We start from the raw sequence: 12242 nt of genomic DNA, 5'->3' as shown, positions 1-12242 counted from the left end.
CGGCACAGACATAGAACTTCAAGGTCCAATTCTGGGCCCTCCTTCCTCTTCCTCTTCCCCTTCTATGTGACCTCACCCATTTCTTCAGCTTTCAACACCCCCTGTAGGCTTCGTGGGCTCTCTGCTGGTATTTAAATGTCAGACAGTACCATGTGACATTGTCTCCCTTCCCTGAAAGTCTCTATGGGTGAGGCCACTGGCGGTCTCACTGCCCCAACTGTGCACTTTAGTGAACTCGGCAATCGCTAACAGACGTGTGCTATCATGCAGCTGTACAAGGAAACAAAAACCACATTTTTTGAGGGTTCCTGACTGTCCAGGACTTTTTTCAAAAGTTCTCTGTAGGATTTTCAGAACAAAATTAGGTGTGAACCGTATGCACTTCGGAAAGGAATGAGCTGGCCACTGTAGGGCTAAGATTGGTATTGTTCACAGAATGAAATTCCTGTTCACTGATGTTGTTTTGGGTTGGGCTGACCTTATGAACTGGATTTCTTTTCAGATGGGTGTATTTTTCCTTATTGCAAATTTCCTTCAATTCATCAGCAGAAATTCTAGCCACTTTGCTGGGAGCTTGTGACCCTGGGTTGGACGGCTTATGTACTTGCCTTTTGACAAATGCTTATTTATTTATTTTTTTGGAGTTTCTGCTTGGCACTTCCCTCTTTCCCTCTGGTGACCTTTTCTGTCACTACTCTTTGGTTTCATCCCCAGTGAATCACTTCCTTTGGGTCACTTGAGTCTTTCTCCTGTAGGAGAATCTAACCATTTTTAACGACGAAGTTGAAAAAGACCTTCCTAGGTTCCTGCTTTACCATTCATTCAGCGATTCCTGGGTTTCATGACTTGGGTGCAATCCACACATCCATTGCTATATTTGTCCATACCATAGGAAGTGCCATGGTGCTCCAAAGGGCACTGCATTTTCTAACACAATCCACACAGCACCGCGGGTAATTTGTGGCAGGCCCGGGTCCTCTCAGTGTAGCCAAGTGTGGCCTGAGAGAACTCATTTTCTCTGAATTTTCTTACCCACCAATGTTTACTTTACTTATTTATCTATAACCTATCTTCTTGCAAGAAGAACATAAGGCTACTTGCAAAAATGCAAGCACTCTACCAAAATAAAACAAATTTGAGATGAGCAATATATAGCCAAGGGAAATAGAATGCAAGTCATGATGTCTTTGCTAAAGATGAGACAAAAGTTGGCTCAGAGTCTCCTGATAAGCAACACAAGAAACATCATGAGTTACAAAATGCACAGAACCCCTAAAGGATAAATATACCAGTTGCATAGGCCCAACACACCGGCACTATCTCCCATGGGTCCTCCCAAACGACTTTAGAAACCAGTGTCCTAATAATGTCTTTCTCAGAGCACAGTGAAGGATTTCACAGACCCTCCTTATAATACCAAAGCACCAGTTACCAGAAGTGTTTCTACCTGAGGCTACAAAAACATGACGTCCTCCAACACTACCAGAGGGTGAAGGACGGATGGAATGACCTCCAGAGAAATGCTGGGAGGGCCTCAGGGAAGAGAAATGAGAAAAGCGTCTGGTGACAGCCCTTCAACCTTTGGGGCACTGTAAAAATGCCAACACCCCTCAGGAGCTAAGGATTTGATCAACTCTGTTATTGGGCCTGTGATGACCAAAGAACCTGCTGGTTTTAGTAAATTCAGTGATCTGAATGCCATGGCCGCCCCCCAACCCTTCTGTCTGCCTCCCCCACCCCCCCCCACAGAAGAATAGGATAGGAGGAGGCAGTCTTAAGAGAAGCTAAGGAACAGTCCCAGGAAGGGATGTGAAAGAGAGCCTCACTTAAATAGGGCCTGGTAACCTTCCGTGGGTTCCTTTGGCCCCACACTGACTCTCTTTATTGTTTTTTAGCTTTTAATGAAATTCAGGTGAGTCGGTTGGCCATGCTGACATCACCTAGCAAGGAAAGTTGTGTTAGACATTAGGTTTGGTTTATGCACTGCGCAAGTTCACGTGGTATCTTTTCCACAAAAACCTGATTTAGCTTCTTCCTATCTGGGCCTGTCAGTCTAAATCTCATGATGTAACTCAGAAGATGGACAAACTCTTTCCAACTAGAGAAAAAAATGAATTTAGATCACTAAAACTCAGCTCTTGTGGCCATTACTTAATTGCTGCTAATGTGAAGTTATGAAGTGTTCTCATTCTTAAGCCTAAAGAAATTGGCATGTAATTGGCACATGAATTTTCATAACTGTCTTGTGAAGCGTACAAGGGAGAGCCAAAGGATCCAAGAACACAAGGCCTATATGTTTCTCTGCATTAAGAAAGAATGGAGAAGAGGAGAGAGGAAGGACAGGAATGAAAACTCAGAAATACAGACAAATATTAATCATCAAAAATTGAAAGTCCCTCAAAAGGAAGGATAATAATAGCTTTCTCTAAATCACCATTCAATCTGCACAGAATATCATCACCAGCAGGAATCCTGCACTTACAGGGCGGGGGGGGGGGGGGGGGAGGCATTTTTTTCTAACTTCTTTTGCAGACTAATGACTACCTTAATCTCCAGTATGGTAATTCAATATCATCTAGAGTTGAGACAAATGCTTCTGTATAGGCCAAGATATGCTAATAAATTTAATTTAAAAAACAACAACAAATAAAAAGAGTTTCAAAAGTATGTGTTACCAAACTTAGAAATTGAAAAAAAGTTAAGACTTTCAAAAATACATATTACTAAAAATAACACTGACCTTTGATATTTGTCTGAAGAATCCTCTGGAGAGAAAAGGATTTCATCCACTGGAGATAAATGGGGCCAACTCATCCACGATCTTTGGTTTAATTAGCTAAACTCTTCCAGATGGAGAACACTCGAAGCAAAGGAATATTTCTGAGCCCCCTGGAATTGTTAATAAGCATAACAATATGTTACATGTAAAAGAAAATATGTGTCTTTTATCTTTGTCTTTAAAGGGCAAATGAGGAAGTACTTGGTAGCATTATGATTTTGTTTGATTACTGAAAAAGAAATGCCCGAATTTTATTCAATATTGAACAAACAGACTTTGAGTATTTGCTTTACTCCTCTGCTAAGCACAGGGTTGAGAGGGGGTGGATAAGACAAGACCCCAGCCCTTACGAAATCCACAATTCAACCAAAGGATACATTCCGGTGCCCGGTGCATAGTAAGGGCTGGATAACTATTTGTCGAATAGATAAGTGAATGATGTAGACACTTGTATAAGGAATTGCATGAATAAAGATCTGAACAAGTTACTGTGGTCAGAGGGGAGCATGGGGGCCCTCAAGCTGTCAGAAAAGGCTTCACAAAGCAAGTTGTCTGCAAGGAGCACAAAGGACTTTCAGACACAGAAAACAGCATGCTTAACAGCATGAAGAGAAGAAAGCGCAACGTGTGTTTAGACAACAGCTAGTAATTTGGTGTGGCTGGAGCATAATGTGTATATACGATGTGCCTGGAAGGTAGTGAGACCACAAAAACGGGTTGGGGCTCATTTAAAGAGGACCCTTAAAGCCAAAGGTTAGACTTGCTCCTTTAGTATGTTACTGGCATTTTAGAAAGATAGCATGAGACACAGTATAGAGTATGTATGAAAGAGGACAAGGAAGTAAAAGATGCCACAGGCTAAGTGCCTCGTTTGTGACTGGCACTAGGATGGATTACACATATTTATATTAAATCTCATTTAATCCTTGGAATACTGAGTGAGGACAGAATACCGTCCTCATTATCTGAGAGGGAAACTCAGAGAGGTGAAGCAACTTTGCGCAGATCACAAAGCTCACAGAAGATGGAAGTAGAATTTGAAATCAAGGTTCTAAAAATCTCTAAAAATACTATTGACCCACACAAATCAGTATTAGGAAAAATATACGGTGGAAGTTTGGAGAAAGTTAGTGAGTATTAAGAAAGACACACATGCGAGACGCAGAGAAAGAAAAGCATGACTATACAAAAGGATATTTACAGTAAGGGAGATACAACACAGGAAGTGGGAAGATACTCATAGAAAAACCACAACATGTGTTTTTAAAATGCAAAGCCCCAGGGAGGAGAAAGCGAACGATACAATAATGCCATTCACTCTGGCATCCTGTGCATTTGGTTTTGCTCTTTACTCTTTTTTTTTTTTTTAACTTTAAACAATTTGTTATGAGAGTAACAAAGATACAGCTCATGATCTTGCAACTCTAATGCCCTAAATCAGAAACAGATGGTGCCTAGTGTACCCTGTTTCCTAGAAACTGCAGAATTTTGAGGACAACACCCTCTATGCACCGCATCACTGATTTCAGTTCCTTCGCAGATACTAATAGATGGCTAAATAATGTGGTTGCTGGGTATTGTATTGAAACATCTGTTTTTCTTGCTTGAGAACCTTCTTGAAGGTCAAAATTTCTTTCCATTTGAATTGTGTTTTGTTTTCCTCTGATTTCAAAAGTAATTCATTCTTATCATTACTGAACAAGGGAGAAAATTAAAATCCCCTGTAATCCTTCTACCCCAAAATAACCACTGACCGCTTTAACATTTTGACAACTTTCTAGTTCTTTTTCTACACACATACACAGGCATACACACACACACACACACGAACCCATGAACTTTATAGAAAATAGGATGTATACAAATTGTCTTTTGATCTGTTTTGTTCGCTGAATATAACATTGATGTTTTTTCCATATCCCCAAATATCTATGATGACCACTAGTATTCCATCGTATTTTTTTAAAGATTTATCTATTTATTTTAGAGAGGAAGAGAGCACAAGCATGAGGGACAGAGAGAGAAAGAGAGAAAAACTCAAGCAGACTCCACTCTGAGCTCAGAGCCCGACATCGGGCTCGATCTCAGAACCCTGAGATTCAACCTGAGCCAAAACCAAGAGTCAGACGCTCGACCAACTGTGCCACCCAGGCGCCCCCTCCATCAAATTATATAAATTAATTTATTTAACCAACCTCCTTTTCATCCAACAAATTCTATTCATTGAATACCCGCTGTGTGTCAGAACTGGGCTTGGCGCTGGGCGCATAATTGTGAATGTAACACATTCCCCGAAATTCCTGCCCTTGTGGAATGTACAGTCCCATTACTGACATGCAGCTTGTTTGAGAACTTTTGTTATTAGAAAATAGCACAGCGGAATCCACCTGTGCTATCTACTTCTGCTGCGTGATTAAGCTTAACATCATTGGCGAAAGCTCACGTAGACAGCTTGCCCCCTGCTATGATGTGACAGGACTGGTACCTTACAACCGTGGTTTTCCTGCCAAGATCAAATAACCCCAGTTTAATCATGATTTTTTATAAAATCAAGGGACAGTCTCCAAAATACCTGACCAGTGTTCCTCAGAACTGTCAAGGTCATCAAAAATAAGGAAACTCTGGGGCACCTGGCTGGCTCAGTTAGTAAGAGCCTGTGACTCTTAATCTCAGAGTTGTAAATTTGAGCCCCATGTTGGGAGTAGAAATTACCTAAAAATGAAATCTTACAAAAAAAAAAAAAAAAAGGAAAGTCTGGCAAACTCTCACAGTCTTGAGGAACATAGGGGATGACAACTAAATGTAATTGGTGTTCCGGATAGAATCCTGGGACAGAAAAAGAACAGTAGGTTAAAAGTAAGGGAATATGAATCAGTACGGATTTTAGTTAGTAAGATGTATTAATACTGGTTCATTTGTTGTGATGAATGTAATATACTAGTATCAGCTGTTAAACAGTGAAGAAAATGACGAGGAAGGATGGATGTAGTACAGAGGAGATCCAGACCATCTTTGCAACTTCTCTGTAAATCTAAAACTACCCTAAAATTAAAAGTTCATTAAACACAAACACTGTGACAGTCATCCTTGCAAACTGAAGCACATCTCTGATTGCTTCTTCGGATAAAGCCCCAAGAGTGAAATTGCTGACCAAAGTATATACAAATCCTTATTTACTAGAGATTATTTTTAAAGTGTTGTGTACAGGGATGCCTGGGTGGATCAGTCGGTTAAGTGTCTGCCTTTGGCTCAGGTCATGATCCCAGGGTCTTGGGATCGAGTCCCGCATCAGGCTTCTTGCTCAGTGGGGAGCCTGCTTCTCCCTCTGCCTCTGCTACTCCCCTTGCTTGTGGTCTCTCTCTCTCTCTGACAAATAAAGAAAAAAATATTTTTAAAAAAAGATATTATAAAAAATGCATAATGTTTAAAAAATAATAAAGTGTCTTATATAGATGTTTTGTTGGTTTTTTACAGAGGCGTTTGCCTTATGCCTTTATCTCTGCGTTTTCCTAGTTGCTGAGTCCTGAAGCTGGAAAGAAACCTAAGAGACCCTGAATCCCAACTACGTGTGTTACAGATGAGGAAACTATAAGTCCAGAGAAGTCAAGTGACTTGCCCAGGGTCAGGTGCCTAGCGAACAGTTAGAAGAAGGACCCATGTCCCTGTGGACTATTATCAGGGCTGGCCTGTCCCTGAGTGGGTACAAAGGAAATCAAAGTTTCTGACACATGGTGGCATTAGGGATCAACAGCCAAACCTGTCTCTTTCTATTTTCTGTAGGTAAATATAAGGGTTTGCTTCCTTTGTCTTAGGTACAGCTGCTAGGAGCGAAAAAGATTTTTAAAGTTTCAGAATGGGTTTTTAAGAAAGGATTTTTAAGTTTAAAGTATGGATTTAGACACAACGACTAGAATTGCTCGACTAAATCCCTGGGCAAATTATTCTTCCTTTCTGAGCTTTTGCTTCCCAATCAGAAAAATCAGAATTCCAATGCCTACTACTTCTTAGTCTTTGGAGAGGGACCTGGTAGAAATTAAGGCGCTAGTGCAGATATATCTGCAGAAGCCTGAGAGAGAAATGTCATTTAAGGAAAAGTCATTTGAAGGAGAACAAAGGGCACCATTTCTGTTAAGTGGTCTGTCATATCCCAAGAAAGTTCATTTCCTTGCCTGTATGGTCCCTAGACAAGGAAAATCCCAGACTTGGCATTGGTAAGGAAGAAGAGGGCGATAGGAAGGAAGGGAGAGAATTGTTAGACTTCTTGGCTGGAAATCAGAAACAAATAGTTCCCGAGCCTGGCATTGTCAGGGGCCAGCGTCAGGACCAGCCCAAGAAGGCAGACGAGGAACATTACCGGTCCTGACTTGGCTCCACACACCGTTACTCAACAGAAAGTGGTGCGTAAGCAGGATCCTGGAGGATGCAAGAGGAATATAAACAATCACTGGGTGGGGACCTGCGGTTGCCTATAGAAGCTTTGCCAGCCCCGAGATTGCAGGCGTCCATTTTCACTTATTGAATTCCCAGACATTCTTGCAGGATTCGGGCAATGACAACGGCGAGCTAAAACAAACTGAAGTCCAGGATTTAGAAAAGCACTGGCCTCTGACCTCAAACTGGAGCCTCTAATCAAAGCCCTCTCCCTGGCTCAGGTCACTGAGCATCCTTGCTCTGCAACACGGAAATGACTTATTTTATTTGCCTATAAACATCTGTCAGCACCTGCACTGAATTGAAACTTGGCAGGCAAAATGAGGAAGGGGTAATACTTCTAAAAATTCTTCCTATTTTTATGATTTGAACCTTTTTAGTCTTTGAAGCACTAGAACGGGAGAAAGACATCAGCTAACTTTCGGGATCAGATGAAAGGAGAAGAGAATTAAACAGATGGCAAAAATCTCCCATTTTTATTTATTGCCGTCATTATTTTGCAGACGTGCAAAGACGTGGGCAGCTTGGGCAGCACTTGTGACTGTGAGGCAGCAGAAGTGACAGCCCTGGGGTGTCGGGAAAGGACAGGAGGGGGCGCCTCGGTAGCTCAGTCAGTTAAGCATCTGCCTTTGGCTCAGGTCATGATCTCAGGGTCCTGGGACTGAGCCCCGAATTGGGTTCCCTGCTCATCAGGGAGTCTGTTTCTCCCTCTCCGTCTGCCTCTACCCCCAGCTTGTGCTCTCTCGCACACTCTCTTTCTCAAATAAATAAATAAAATCTTAAAAAAGAGAGAGAGAAAGAGAAAGGAAGAAAGGAAGGAAGGACGGACGGACAGACAGGATAAGATGGGAGTGTCTGGGTGTGACCTCACAAGAGTCCAGAACTAAATGAGAATCTCTACTTTAAAATGTGGATTTCTAACTTAATTGTATTGGGTGCTTTTACATGAAGAGGTAGTTCTGGGCTCTGTGCATGCAAATAAAAACTCTTGACCGGATCAGCTTCGATCTTGGTCTGCAAGGTCAATATTAATCATATTTTACTGACGTGACTTAACTGCCCCCTGTTGGGGCTACCTATGAATCTGGTTCCTTGTTGGTGCCTTCCATTCCACCACTAGAGTCCCTTTCTTTTGAATTAGGTGGTAAGCAGATTTTATATCACATGCCGATACCAGTAGACTGATAGCAGTTGTCTCAATCACTGTGTTGGAATGATATTAAAGTAGGAAAGGGCTCCCACAACTGATTAGCAATATGAGCAAGCAAGGGAAGAAAGGCACCATCTGTGGGTTAAGGCCAAGTGTGCTGCAGTGTCCATTCTTCTGGAAAGGGATATTTTTTTAGCTTTTATATAGCACCTCAGTGTGGATCCATGTCAGACCACTTCCAACTATACCAGAGCTGGTTTTGGTAGATATAGCATTTGTATTTTTAGAAGCAAAACTCAGGATGTATGGTTCATACAAGGATTTTCTTTTTCTGATTTTGTGAATTACATCATGTGCAAGCTCTCACAAAGATGTAAAAGTAACATTTAATTAAGGGGCGCCTCGGTGGCTCAGTCGGTTGAGTATCTAGACTCTTGGTTTCGGCTCAAGTCATGATCTCGGGGTTGAGAGACTGAGCCCTGCATGGGGCTCCACTCTCAATGGGGAGTCTGCTTGAGATTCTCTCTCTCCATCTCCCTCTGCCCCTCCAAAATAAATGAATCTTTAAAAAAAAAAATACCATTTCATTAAGCATGTGAATGCTTAATGAATGAATCACAACCTATTGAAATTTGTGGGAAATATTACATGAAAGATAATGAAAACAATTCAGGGCGTATGGTCCCCAAGGATAAGTTCAAAGCATAGGAGGGTTGGGTCTGGCTGGAAACCCTGGGCTTACAGGGGCCATCAGAGGGCCCTGGTCTTTGAAGTCATGGTGGTTTCATAAGCAGGTAGAAAGAATAATGAAAAAGGAAGTGAAAAGTTACTGACATACTTCACTTATTCCACAATTTTGCTTTTTAAACTTCTCTTGCAGGACTCTGAGGTGGGCATTTCCTGGGGAGAGTTTCAGAATTCTAGACAGTATGTTGGGGCTATTACTAACTACTACAAAGTCATCCTGGCTTCCCCCACGAATTTATTGACCTTACAGTTATGTCTTCTCCCTTTCAGCAAGGATCTCTATCCCGAGGTCAAATCAACCTTCCAAAAAAATTACTTGCAAAGTTTGATTTGAGTTGAAATAAAATTCTTATATCTACAAGGGAATTGAGCGAGTACTTTAAGCACTGAGTTGTAAGGAGAAATGTTTAAGTAAACTTACTCTCTTTGGCAAGAAAGAAAAAGCTCTCTCCACCATGACCCCAGCCTTTTCAACCACTCCTCACCACGGTTCTCTCCATGCCTTCAAGACATTTGCCCAGAATGCTCTTTCTCCTCCTCATACATGTCTTTTATAATAATGATCACACTTCACTGTTACCTGTAGTTCTCCTTTGTCTCTCTATTAAACCTCAAAAGCAGAGAATGGGAAATGTGTCTTCTGTCCACAGATACTTCATGAACACCTCGTCAGTGCTGGGCACTGTGCCAGGCACTAGACATACAACAGAAAACAAGGTGGACAGATCCCTGACTGCACAGAGCTCAAATCCGGAGGGGTCTTTCTAACCCAGGGCCTAGCTCTTGGCAATCAAGACTGAAAAAACAGGGGTACCTGGCTGGCTCAGTGGGTAGAGCATGTGACTTTTGATCTCGGGGTTGAGTTCAAGCCCCACATTGGATGTAGAGCTTACTTTAAAAAAAAAAAAAAAAAAAAGAATGAAAGAGTAAATGAATCTCCTGCAGGAGTTCAGAAATTAGTCGCTTTGGTTAATACCACAGCATGTAGGCAAAAGGCAAATATAGAAAATCTTAAGTCATTTGCATTGTGGTTGAATCCCGAGTCATTTCTACCATCGCTAATAGCAATTATTGAAAGTAATAGCCCAAACAGCGGGAAACTACACTCCCAGAATCCAAAAGAAAGTAGATTATGTAACAAAAAGTGCTCAATGTGGAATAATACTAATTTTGATCAAAGAAATTCCTACCTCGGGACACCCGGGTGGCTCAGCTGTTAAGCGTCTGCCTTCAGCTCAGGTCATGATCCCAGGGTCCTGGGATCGAGCCCTGCATCGGGCTCCCTGCTCGGCGGGAAGCCTGCTTCTCCCTCTCACACTCCCCTTGCTTGTGTTCCCTCTCTCGTTGTCTCTCTCTGTCAAATAAAGAAATAAAATCTTTAAAAAAAAATTACTACCTCAAAACTGAGATCCATATAAACGCAAGTTAGTATAGTAGTCATACAAACTTCTGATGCTTCCTGAACTGACTGTATCTAGAACATGGCAATGAAGGTCAAAGGCGGCTTCTGTAGGCAGGAAACGCTGTGCGCTAATAGATATTTTTAACATATGGGGAAACTGACAAGAAAGCAGTGTTTCTGAAAACTTTTTCCCATAAAACAATGGTCCAATGAGTTGCTCCTTGAAAAGAAAATAAAGCATCTGGAAAACATATCATGCATTAGCCCCTCGCGGAGCTTCACAAAGCACACGATCATATTAATGTCTCTGAAAAGTTCTGCAGAAGATAAATACGTTTAACTTTATTTATCATCATTTCCCATACTTACTTAAACCACCAAATTCTCCTTTCAAGGAATAGCTAGCTGTTAAGTTAGGTTAAGAAAATCTGCCTTAAAGTTCTATCTGCAACACTGTTCACTTATGCTTATTCATTAGAGGTGAACTAGCAAACCAAGACATTCTCAGAGTATAGTGTCAAGTCATAAAAGGATTTTTCTTACAAAAGTATCTGTAAGTAAAACTTGCTGCCCAAATCATTTTAGTAACATTCTGCATTTTGCTTCTAAAATAAGTCACCACCTAACCACTAGATGGCAATAGGATGCCATTTATATTACAACCACACCGTGCCAGCATATTAATCTTTCAAAGAGGATTTACGTTTTCTAAGGATGTCTATATCTATTCATTCACTTAGTAATTCCTTCAAAAATTTTTAGGTACTTTTAAGTTTCAAGAACTCTGATGGATGTTGAAGATAAGAAAAGGAATGAGACAGCTCACTGTAAAAATTGTAATGACTGGATTCCCAGGAAACTGTAAGACACCCCATCAACTTAACAACCTTTTTGCATGGATGGATGGATGGATGGATGGAAGGAAGGAAGGACGGACTACGTAAAATATGCACATTGATTGCATGACATTTAATTTTTATACATGCAAAAAGATTTAACTATCAACAAAGAAGTGAGAAAATAGTGCATATGGAAAGCATGGTGATAGATAAGCATCTAAGAAATTATCACACTCTGAACTAAGTGTCCCAAAGGCCACAGGTTGTGCAACTCAAGTAAATTTCGACTCAGGAAGGACATGCCTGTCCTCAGTCGTGGGAAGCTTCTGGAGCGGACTCGGTTCTGAGCCTGGAAATTAGGGAGAGATGAAGGTGAAGATCCAGGCCGTCTCTGGCTTTCAGGCCACAGATCCGGAGCTGAGTGCCAGAACAGACCTTGAAGATGAGTAAGTACAACACCCTCTTCTTAGAAACGGAGGCAGGGAGAGGGATGGCTTGCTGAGTGACAAGAAGTCGTTGAGGCAGAGCTGGAACTTGAACCCAAATTTTCTAAAGCCCAACTGATGTTCTTTCCAATATTTCATCACCAATTTTGGAATTTAGAGTAGGTCCCCCTTAACCTTCTTCCCTTTCCAAATTCTTTTTCTTGCTGGTTCCTAGCTGGCTGCCCGTCCTTGGACAAGATGTCACGGGCATGTATCTCATGTTGGATTCCTCAGGAAACAGGCTCGGAGGCAGAGATTTGCGTGCAGGAGGTTAACTGGAGAGTGCTCTCAGGAACAGTGCCTTGAAGGGACTAAGAGAGCCAGGATTGGGCAGAAAGAGAAGTTGATCCACACAGCACACAGCACTCAGGAGCCGAAATGGTCCTTCAGAGAGGTCCTAGATCAAGGC

At 41.6% G+C, this 12242-nt stretch overlaps 1 long non-coding RNA gene across 3 annotated transcripts in view; it reads right to left on the bottom strand.

The window, feature by feature from the left end:
• Positions 1 to 12242, bottom strand: part of LOC123785043 (uncharacterized) — an 87281-nt gene that overhangs the window by 68440 nt on the left and 6599 nt on the right. For all 3 annotated transcript variants that reach the window (XR_015721430.1, XR_006777591.2, XR_015721431.1), the window contains exons 2-3: positions 10298 to 10461; positions 2741 to 2889 (exon numbers count right to left, since the gene is read on the bottom strand). This is a non-coding gene — a long non-coding RNA (uncharacterized LOC123785043). The remainder of the gene's footprint in view (positions 1 to 2740; positions 2890 to 10297; positions 10462 to 12242) is intronic.

Source organism: Ursus americanus, chromosome 24, assembly GCF_024610735.1.
Source record: "Ursus americanus isolate L20-20 chromosome 24, mUrsAme1.1.p, whole genome shotgun sequence".
NCBI lineage: Eukaryota > Metazoa > Chordata > Mammalia > Carnivora > Ursidae > Ursus > Ursus americanus.
This window is presented reverse-complemented; position numbering and strand designations above follow the sequence as displayed.